Consider the following 12,103-nt stretch of genomic DNA (forward strand, 5'->3'; position numbering starts at 1 on the left):
TGTGTCCACCATCTACCATTTCTACAGAAATCCCAGAAAAACTGAGCTCAGGTTCATTATTTTACCTTTTCAGGTTTAGCCAACTTTCGGTTCTCCACCTTCACTGCGCTTTGCCAAAGCGGTGCGGGTAAAGAGTTGGGTCCAGAAAACTAAAGTAGATATTAGCTTTTTGTTAAGCTGTGGTTTCAACTTCCGCGCTTCTGCTGCTTAAAGGGTTAAACTGCAATTATGCCCCAAGCGCTCGTTGTATAAAATGTTGCGCAATTAAAGATTCTTCAATCTGTAAAATGCCCAGTCTGATTACTGTGTGATTTGTCTTGTAATTGCCAGACTTCGTTAATGAAAAAATAGCAACTATCACAATTAGAGAAGACTGTGAAGATGAAAGGGACGTAGAGACCGACACCCATGCAAGTAAGTGAATTATATGCTAATACACTATATGTGTGGATAAACCCGTTAAGGGTTAAATAAGAAAAATGGAAGAGGGGCACCCTTCTACTTTAACAATGAATTACCAGCTCTCACTGTTAATAATAAAAATATAATATTGATTTATATAGTTACTTCATATTCTGCAGTGGAGTTTTTTTTTGTTTTTTTATATAAAGCATCTTTCCTACAGGGGCACAGCTTATCAGAAATATGTTCTGTAGGATATTATAATGCTTCCGTAGGATATTATAATGTGTTATGTAAAAGTACTTTAAGAATACTTTAAAATATTGTATTTTGTGTTTTAGTATTGCACTTATCAGGCTCCTTTAATGAAAATGTAAGCATGAAATCAATTGGTGACATCAGAGAAGGCGAATCAGTTGAAAGGGACGTTCAAGATGTGGTAGAGAGGGCTGACATTGACAGAGGTAAGTGAAATTTCAGCAAGGTGTTTCTAGTAGTAGAGGCGCTATTAACCACTAATCTCCAACCACCAGACAAGCCCAGAGGCTTGCTGTTCCCACATAGCTCTTGTAGTGCTGTCACCATGGCAAGGGATTCTGGGTAGGTTTACAATGATCACCTTTCTGCCTCTATATCCACTTTATACATGGTCCCCTTGGTGCAGATGTATGCTGTACTAGGCAGACTTTAAACAGCTCGAGACAGGTGCAAAAGCCAGATCACCACTCATGGACAGCTGTTTCGTCCCATTGTACAGCGCTACAGAATTTGACGGCGACTATAAAACAATAAATAATAATAATGGGACTCCTCAGCATGAGGTTGGATACTGGCTCGTTGCTTGAGGCTTACAGTGACACGTGAAGCACGCACAACATAAGTTGTGGTTCGGTAAATATGATGGAAAGCCCCCTTCACTCAAAATTAAGGGGGTAGCAGAGGCATTATTAAACACTAACCTGCAGCCACCAGACAAGCCCAGAGACTTGTGATGGTGAGGCTTTCCCCAGTATGTTTTTAGTCTTTTGCTGCGCTATGGTGCCTCTAAATCATTTAGAGCTTATAAACCGTCCTCAAATGCTACCCAGCAGAGGTGAAATGAGATGCGTCTTAAGAGCCTGGTTTTGGTTGTGAATGAATATCACTAAATGACATTTTAACAACTTTCTTCTAAACAGATGGACTATATATAGCAGAGGAATATGCTACCGACCTACTCCCTGTGTTTCAGGAAGACTATGTGAAGATGTCGGCTAGCCAGTCAGCTTTGGATAATATTGGAAGTCTTCCGTCTGAGTTTGGATCTTATGAATGGGCACAAACAGTGTCAGCTTTAGACAAAAATGTGATTCTTGGCGACATTGTCCAAAAAAAACCAAAGGGGAAGTTGACTCCTGGCAACAAAAGTGTCGCAAAGAAAACTAAGGACAACCTGACTCATAGCAGCACGAGTGTCCCAAAGAAAACAAAAGAAAAGTTGACTCCGGGCAGCAACAACTTTACAAAAAGTACAAAAGAAAAACCTGCCAAGCAATTACCGGGAACAACAGTTAACGCTGGACACCATACACTGCTTGCCAGGGACCCTAATGCGTGCCCTGATTGCGGAAAATACTTTCATAATAAATCCAATCTCCGCAGACATCAGAAAATCCACTACAGGAAGGTCCATAAATATTATGAAAGTGGAGGACCGTTTCATAATAAACAACCCTTACACCGCCGGAAGGCACAGGCCGCTGGGAACCTTCATCGGTGCAACGACTGCGGGAAACAGTTTAACTCCAAAAGTCATCTTACGTCGCACCAAAGGGTTCACACAGGGGAGAAACCCCACACCTGCAATGAATGCGGGAAATGCTTTGGTAGTAAAGCCTATTTTACCGTTCACCAGAGGATTCACTCTGGGGAGAAGCCATACATTTGCTCACACTGTGAAAAGCGCTTTGCGGACAGGTCAAATCTGCGCAAACACCAGCGAACACATAGGTAGGACTGACTGAATCCCTGCCTTAAACGCGGGAAGCACTTGGGACATCATATAGGATGCCTCTGGGGTGTGACATGTATTATCATACAGGATGCTTGTAATGTGAACATGTATGAAACATTAGTGGACCTCACATCTGCAGCTCCGAGGGATGTAGAATAACATGAGACGCTAATTTGGATTTAGATTTCTCATCCTGCAGTATCGTCCAACGCAAGTTGCAACATTCTAGTTTCCACACTCGTCTCATAATCCTCCTTTAGCCATAGCATGATATCTGAGCAGCGCAGGAATTGTAGCTCTAAAAGCTTTCCATCCCAAGTGGAATCTGTCACGTCTTTCCTTATTTATTGGTGAACGGTTAACTGAGGCATATTGACATCCGCTGGTCCGACTGTTCATGTACCATCCTTTTTAAATGTGAGCTATATCATTAAATGTACAGATGATGTGCTAGTGGGCAATTGTTTAGCGGCGGGGACACATCTCTACTACCTTTTAGAAGTTTTAGTGATGTGCCCCCCTGCGCTCTGGAGTAAAAGGGATATGTATTAATGTGGAACGTTCACATTGCAGGTTATCTCAAAATTTTAAATTCTATATCTTCAATAAAACCAAAATTTTTATTAGTAGTATTGCATCCTTTTTTTCCCAAATTTTGGTTTATCTTTCCCTTGAGGACAAAAGCAGACTGTACTTGCAATAGTGACAAAAAATAATTTTGTAAAGGTTAATGTTAACCAATTGTAGATTTGATTCCTGTTGAGGATTTGTTTTCATTCATTCATAATAATAATTAAAGGAATGACAAAAGGGTTATTTGCTCAAGTCAGACCTTCTGAAGACATCTTTTAAATCCGTGCAGGGATTGAGATTGAGGTTCTTCATAGATCCCTCAAACATTGGAAAGTTTGGGTTTTTTAATTGGAGAATTGATTAACTTGTATTGGTTATTTCCAGCTAGGAGATGCAAAACAGTTGTTGAGAAGACATGATACTACACCAAATTGGCAAAACAAAGGTGGTGCTTCGCATAGAACCATTCATTGATTATATTAGCATGTGAACAAATACGCTTAAGCAGGTACATTGTGTTCTTTACACATGAAAACAATGCAAACTTATGAAAAGCTGTTTCTGTTCTTATGGAAACAAATGCTTTCATTTTTTTCAGTCTGCTTTTGTGTCACAAAGAGATTAGAAAGGGAGTAAAATAACGATTAGAAATCTGTTTGTTTCCAGTGTGTCTTTTCACACGTGCTATGGAGAGTGATTCTGATGCTTTAAGTTGTAAATTTGTTACATTCAGCAGGGCGTGTGTATATCTGTATGTGTGTGTGTGTGTGTGTGTGTATATATATATATATATATATATATATATATATATATATCTATATCCACAAAAGTATTGGGACACACCTCAATTATTGAATACAGGTGTTTCAATCAGACCCATTGCAACAGGTGTATAAGATCAAGCACCTAGCCATGCAGGCTGCATTTATAAACATTTGTGAAAAAAATGAGTTATTCTAAAGAGCTCAGTGAATGCACGTGTGGTGCTGTGATAGGATGCCCTTACGAAAAATTACTGCAGTTTTTCTGAAGTAATACTGCTGTTTTTTGGACATGAAAAAACTGCAATACTGCACATTTACTGCAGTTGTACTGCATTTGTACTTCACTGTACTGCAGTTTTACTGCACTTTTTTTTTTATATTGCAAACCTACAGTTGTACTTCAATGTACTGCAGCTTTATTGCATTTGTACTTCCGTACAAAAATAACTGCAGTACAGTGAAGTACAAATGCAGTACAACTGCAGTAAATGTGCAGTAAAAGTGCAGTATTGCAGTTTTTTCATGTCCAAAAAAACAGCAGTATTACTTCAGAAAAACTGCAGTAATTTTTTCGTAAGGGTGCCCTCTTTGCAATAAGTTGGTTTGTGAAATTTCATCCCTGCTAGATATTCCACGGTCAACTGTAAAGAGGTATTATTGGGAAGTGTTTAGGAACAGCAGCCACAAAGTGTTACTGTTACAATTCACAGAACGGGGTCACCAAGCTGTGCGGCGCATGGTGCGTAAAAGTCACCAGCGCTCTGCTGATTCCATAGCTAAAGAGTTTCAAACTTCCACTGCCATCGATATCAGCCCAAAAACCGCTCTGGGAGCTTCTTGGAATGGATTTCTGCGGCCGAGCTGCTGCATGCAAGCCTTGCATCACCAATTACGATGCCAAGCGTTGGATCGAGTGTCATAAAGCGGCTGCCACTGGACCCTTTCACCCCTACCGTTTCAGCATACCATGACATTTTGGACAATGTTGCTTTCTATCCCGCATGACTGTGTGCCAGAATACAAAGCAAAGTGGTTTGGATTTGTTTTGTTACCCCTAGATGTCACCATTGTATAACGTTTTTGTTAAAAAGTTCATGTTATACATGAGCCTTAATTCTGTTGTGCTTTGCTACAAATTACAATCTGCAGGCATATAATGGATTAGTGTATCAGTTTATATTATACACATTATATGAGATTGACTCCCCCTGTAGGGAGAAATTCCCCATTTCTCTCTATCTTCTGCTAGATGCTAATATCCTCCATCCCTACTATTAAGGAATCTGATAAAACCTATTATTCTATTTTTTATTTTATTTTTTGTTTTATTTATTTTTCTCAATTTTTTACACTGGACACATATCCATTACTTAGCAAAGACAATTATGTATAAAATATTATGTGGCAGAGTTTGAGAAGTGGTCTTATTAAATGAGCAAGCAACGGAATGATCATGAATGTTCCATTCCATAGTTTGCTATGGGACAAGACCACTTTTTGAACTTTGGAGATAAAGTTGCAAAGCTTCTTTTTTTCATATTTAGTTTTCTGTAGCTGGATCCTTGTACCTGTCCCCCATATGTGTTTGATTATAATTCGCTTTAGTTGTTTCATTTTCTGTAAAGTCTCTTGTTTGCCCTGCAAATAATATATCCCTTTGCTTAACCAAAGGAATGGTAAAGTACTTTCAGACCAAGCATAGGGTTCCCCCTCCCTGGTGTGAATGATCAGATTTTTTATTTGCACATTAAATACATTAAGATTTCACAAGATCTGGATAGACAGTGAACCATTTTACACTTCACAGTCTGCTTTCACTGCAATTGATTAGGCAGGATTTGTCTTGTAATTAAATCATTCTCCATATTTTAAACAAAGAGATGTGACATTATGTTCCACAAGATTTACATATTTTTTATATTTAATATTCTCATTATATAACACGAAACAGCCTTATCTTCTAGAAACATGAGCAGAATTTTGGCTAATTCACCAAAAAGTGTTTTTTCCCAGAGGAAAAAAAAGAAACCGTACTGTCTGTTGTAAGCAATCCCTAAAAACATAACTGGATCAAATGTACAATATGTGCATTTTACCATGGGAAACCCTATTATAATGAGTAAACTGGTAAATTGGAGGGATTAAACTTGGTACCTTTAAAGAGAACCATATTGAAAAATTCAAAATAAGCAAAATAAAAAAAAGGAAATATGCTCAAAACGGTGCAATATTTTGTCAAAGGAGAGCACAATATTGGCTAAAATGATCCGGTATTCAAAAAAATTGTTAATCCTGTAGTTTTTTATTATGTTCCTAAAGTGAAATATACAATAAATGTATGCTGTAGGACAGGCTTGGCTGGCCCTGTATAATGTACAGTTAAATAAAAAGGGATTTCTCCAACATCTAGCATAAGTAGTATATTATTTGTCTTTTATGATAATCTATTCCTATTAGTAAAATTATACTGCAATACATTTCCATGTTACAGTTTTTGCATTTAGTATATAGATATTAGCTTTTTTTTTAATTTAATCATCAAAGATGCGGTAAAACCTAGTGGATAAAACCCCAACCATTTTCTAAATAAATGAATGGACAATAAGGACTAATTTAATATATTAAAACAATGAACGATCCTACCAACCCTCTTCAAATTATCTTCTTTTGAACAATTGCAGTTAAAGAAGATTTGAATAATTAATGAATTATTTGTAGAATAGTGAATTCAATTTTACGGTTTTATTTTTGAGATTGAAATCAAAATGGACCAAAGCTTGGCAACTGTGTGAAAGCAAAAATATTTTCTATTAAATCAATAACTCAATAACAAAACTACACTCTTTTCCACTATTGAGTAGGAGGAATCATTGCATTTTTTTTTATAAGAATCACTCCATTATATTTCAAATTAAACATATTTCTTATTGGGTTAGACTTTGATGCAGAAGCAGAAATGTTTCAATCACACCAAGTACAGATAAGGAGAATATTGGCTTTTCCTTTATATGAGTTTTAAGAGATTGTCTAGTCGTCTTCTTAAATTATTTATGCACGAAGATTAACTCTGAAGAGATTATATTTGAAGATAAATACACAATGAGCCAAGACATTAGAAGACTTAACACATTTTACTTTCCCTTATAAGATTTTTAATAGGTAACAATATCAGAGATTTTGAAATGTGAGCTTTGTTATTGAAAAAAGTTAGAAACAAATATGCAAAATACTGTCAGGATTAATAACCTATATGATCAAAAGATTCATTTCTGGGTAGAAAGTATTCCATGCTTTAGAATTTGTATATGTTGGATACGTTATTTCATCCCCCGTTGAGAGTTAAGAAATATTATATATGTCTTCTAAACTATGCAAGGAAATGTGAAGGTGAGTTATATATTTTCACGTCAAATACAGCGGCATCTTATTTGAGGTTGCATAAGAGGAAGCTCTTTCTTATGATACATTGCTGGAGAGAAAGTCCTTCATGGTTTGGGTTTGAAATACAATGGAATGCTGAAAAAAGTTAAGATCTGTAGCCTAACCAATCTTACCTTACCCAAACTAAAGCGCTCTCTTGTGTTCCATGTCTGGTTAGAAAGTGGTTCCTGTTTTGGATATTGTACACATTGGGCATCCAACTTTACATCTACATCCATGAAGAACATTTACTAAAACTATATAATATCATGAGAAGAAGGAAGACATGATCTGTCTCTTCTACTTTATTCCTTGTTAGAAATTGCTCCTTGTTTTAGACTTTGTATACATTGAGCAATCTCTCTCTATTGGCTGCTAGCTGCTATAAAACAACACATAGTCTACAATCTGTCCTTCCATGAAAAAGTTGTATTTCCCCACTAAACATGACTAAAAACTCGATTTTATCCCAATGCATTAGAGTAATGTGAAATTTAAATAACAGACATATAATTTTATTTAAAAGAAAGCAAAATACCAAACAGAAACAATCTGTTCACCAACTTTTGGCTTGTATTCAAACTGAAAGTGAAAGCTTACACCAATATTTTGAATTGCTTATGTGATTCTGGTGAAAGTTAATTGCTTTGTTTAAGAAGAAGATATATGAATGAGAGTTTCAGCTGTGAATATGATAATACAAAAATTTGCGATTGAATAAATCTTCCTGGATGAACTACACCCATAAACACACCCATACTGTTCACACCTAAACACTGATATAAAATAGATATGCAGACAAATCTACCGGTGACCAATGGAATTACAGCCAAATGTCTATGAACTTTTGAGTAGACCTATAAATCCTGTAACAGAGAACTCATTAGGGTACAAGATCCTAGGGATCAAGGTGAAGGCTACTCTGCTAGATCTTACTTCCGCCTAGGACTAAAAAGCACGTATGGAAAGGTAAGAAGTTTTTCCCTTTTGAGATTCTGAGGATGTAATTTAATTTGTATAACAAGGTACACAACTGTCTCTTGTGCTTCACCTGTGGTTCGAATGGTTATCTATGATTTTTATTACATTTCATAAACTGAGCATTGAAATTTGTGAGATAAACCTTCACTGTATTTAAACTGCTCAATCTAGGTGTGACATTCAGTATTGTCTGTGGTTGATAATTAGGTAAACTGAGTCTTGCAAAATGGTGGGATACCTCCCATTTTATGCCATATTCTTCTATTCATCATTCAAATCAGTTTTACATCACCCAAATCTATCTTGTACTCCATTTCTGGTTAGAAAGTGCTTCCTGTTTTGGGCTTTGTATATATTGGACATTTTTCTTTCTTTCTGCTGTTGGATACTATTATACAACGTAGAGTTCTTAAAATTCATGTCATGAAATTGGAACGCGGAAGTTGTGTTCTGTAGGCTGTTCTACTGATTTTACATTACCCAAACAAAAGCTCTCTCTTGTGCTCCATTTGTGGTTAGAAAGTTCTTCCTGTTTTGGGCATTGTATACATTGAGCATCCTCTTTTAACTTTTTTTTTGACAACTATGAAAAAAGTTTACTAAAACTATGTTATTTCTTTTTTTTTTTTTTATTGAATCATATTTATTATTATTTTTCATAACATATAACATAAAAATAACATAAACATACATAATAAATCTTGGCTTCTTAACAAAGTTATATCATTCATCATCACATACCATTTCAGATCTTTGTATGGTCATATCATAATAAGCGCCAAAAAAACCCCCAAAAGACACAAGAAATCAGGGATAAAAATAATCACCAAATTACTAATCCAAAAATTTCGTGACTTTTTTAATCCAGTCTTCACAAATTTCCGACTTTCTTTTGTATGATATACTAACCCATCTTAAACCTCTTTCCATTTGTAATTGGAACAGTATTTGTTTTACCAACAATATCTTAAGTATTGGTTTAGGTTCTTTCCAAGCTCTAGCAATTAGTATCTTAGTTGCCGCCAGTACATGTACTGTTATTATTTTTCTTTCTGTAGATATATATTTTTTGGGAAGATATGAAGAAGAGCAATCTTCATATTTTTCTCAATATGAATATTATCAATATTATCAAAGAGATCTTACTTCTTTACATCCACACCAAATATGTTTATTATCTCCCCTATCTGCATCACACCTCCAGCATACATCCGATGTATTTGAGTACATATTTTTCAGCTTCGTTGGAGTCAAGTACCATCGGTGTATTACTTTAAATCGTTTTCCCTAATTGTTATGGAGTGTAAAGTGTTATATGTCATATTTATTGCTATATGCCATTCTTCTTCTGTAATCTGAGTCCTTATATCCTTGAACCATTTTGCTAAGAACTTTTCTGGTGTAATCTCATCTATTTTTTTAATCAATTCATATAATTTGGACATAACTTTCTTTGTACTACTTTTATTAAATATACTATTATTATTTTTTTAAACTTTCTCCATTTGCCTGTATTGTCTTTAATTATATGACTTTTTATTCCGCTAACTTTACAGTCTAGATTATATTCAGATTGCCACATATATGCTGATAAATGTTCAATGCCTGTCATATATTTCTCCAATTTATACCAAGGTTGATCCGAATTTGAATAAAGTTGCAGATTATATGTATGTAATAAAAGACATGCTTCATATACATTTTCTATTCTAGGGTAGTTTAACCCCCCCCCATTCATTTTTTTTTTGTCAAATATTTAATTCCCATCCTCAGCAGCTTCCCTTTATTAATACATTTATTTATACTAAATTGTAACATATTCAGCCAAGGTTTCGGAACATTTAAAGGCATATGACGAAACAAATAGGTCCATTTAGGAAGTATATATGCATTCACTACATTTATTCTACATGTCCATGATAATTGCATATTCTTCCATTTATTCAATGTATAATTAGATGCAGATAGGAGGGTTATAAAATTTCTTTCTGCCATATCTTCTAATTTTGGTGTGATTTTTATTCCTAGATAGTTTAACTCTGATAGTTTCCATCTAAAATTATATTCCTGCTGTATTGTTGTTTTAGTTTGTGTTGTAATATTTAGTGATATAATTTCGGATTTTCCTATATTCAATTTGCAATTCGAAACATTTGAATATTGTTTTATTGTTGACATGAGGGTCCCGATTGATTGATTGAACATCATCGGCATACATGCACACTTTTAGTTCTTCTTCTAAAAACCGAAAACCTTTGATATTTTCATTATTTCTTATATCAATAGCTAAGATATCCATAGATATTATTTATAGCAGAGGTGATAGAGGGCAGCCTTGCCGTGTACCATTTTTCAAATCAAACCAATCGGCCTTAATCTTTTGCCCAATTGTTCTCGCTGAGGGCTTGGAATACAATGCCTGAATTGCTGACAAAAATTGGCCATTAATCCCAAAAGCCCGAATTGATTGAAACATAAAGTCCCAGCTTACTCGGTCAAAGGCTTTTTCTGCATCAAGTGCCATTAAGCACAATGCTTTTTTTTCTAAATGTGCACAGTCTAGAACATCAATATCTCGTCTAATATTATCATATGCATATCTTTGGGGAACAAAGCCTATTTGATCGGGATGTATTATGGTTGTTATCACCAATTTCAATCTTTCAGCCAGAATCATTGCATATATCTTCATATCTACATTAATAAGCGAAATAGGTCTGTAATTTCTGACGTCCTCTGCATTTTTATTAGCTTTAAGTATTGGGAGTATATTTGCTCTCAACAGTTCTTCCGGAGCTTCCCCTTGTTTACTAATTTCATTAAACATAGTCGTTAATATTTTATAAATTTTATAAATAGTTTAAATACAAAAAACAAAATACTGTCTGCGCTTCTCACCCTAATAAAGTTGGCAACAAAAATATAAACATAATATAAATGAGAGGTTTTGGTTATATGAATTGGCAAAAGCATAATTAAGCTCACCCACCACATCAAGGCACACTCTCAATAGGGTGAGATCCTACTCTCACCTCCTACATAGTGGGCACACAAAGCAGTTTATACTGCTACCAAAACCTTATTAATGTGTTGGGGAGGTGCAATTTAAATATTTATAGAACTCCCCACTAAAGCCATCTGGGCCTGGGCTTTTATGATTTGGGCTTTTTATGATACAAAATCTTAAAAATCATAAAAAAAAAAAAATATATGTTATTTCATTAGAAAGGAAGATATGATGTGTTTCTCCATGGCAATGGTTCTCTGTCTGATTTTAAATTACTCAAAAGAAAGCTCTATCTTGTACTCTATTTCTAGTTAGAAAGTGCTTCCTGTTTTGGGCTTTGTATATATTGGACATTCCTCTTTCTTTCTGCTGTTGGATGCTATTATACAACGTAGAGTTCTTAAAATTCATTCCATAAAAATTGGAAAGCAGAAGTTGTGTTCTGTAGCCTAAAGTCAATGGCTGTTCTACCCGATCTTACATTACCCAAACAAAAGCTCTACCTTGTGCTCCATTTCTGGTTAGAAAGTGCTTCCTGTTTTGGGCATTGTATACATTGGACAACATCAAGGATTCTTCTGATCACTGCTTTGAAAGACCAAATGCGTCTAATACTCTATATTCTAAAGAGAAGTTGTATTTCCCAACTAAACATGAAGTCAAACTCTATTTTATCCCAATACATTTGAGTAATGTGAAATTTAAATAATGGACATATAATTTAAACAAAAGGAAAACAAACTACCAAACAAGAATAATCTATTGACCAACTTTTTGCATGTAGCCAAATTGAAAGTGAAAGCTTACACTAATATTTTGAATTGCTTATGTGATTCTGATGAAAGTTATTTGCTTTGTTCAAGAAAAAGATTTATAATTGAGAGTTTCAGCTGTGAATATGCTAATATAATAATTGAAACTGAATACATCTTCCTGGATGAACTACCACACCCATACTGTTCA

Source organism: Sceloporus occidentalis, unplaced genomic scaffold (genome assembly GCF_023333645.1).
Source record: "Sceloporus occidentalis isolate IW3139 unplaced genomic scaffold, rSceOcc1.0.p SCAF_157, whole genome shotgun sequence".
Taxonomy (NCBI): Eukaryota; Metazoa; Chordata; class Lepidosauria; order Squamata; family Phrynosomatidae; genus Sceloporus; species Sceloporus occidentalis.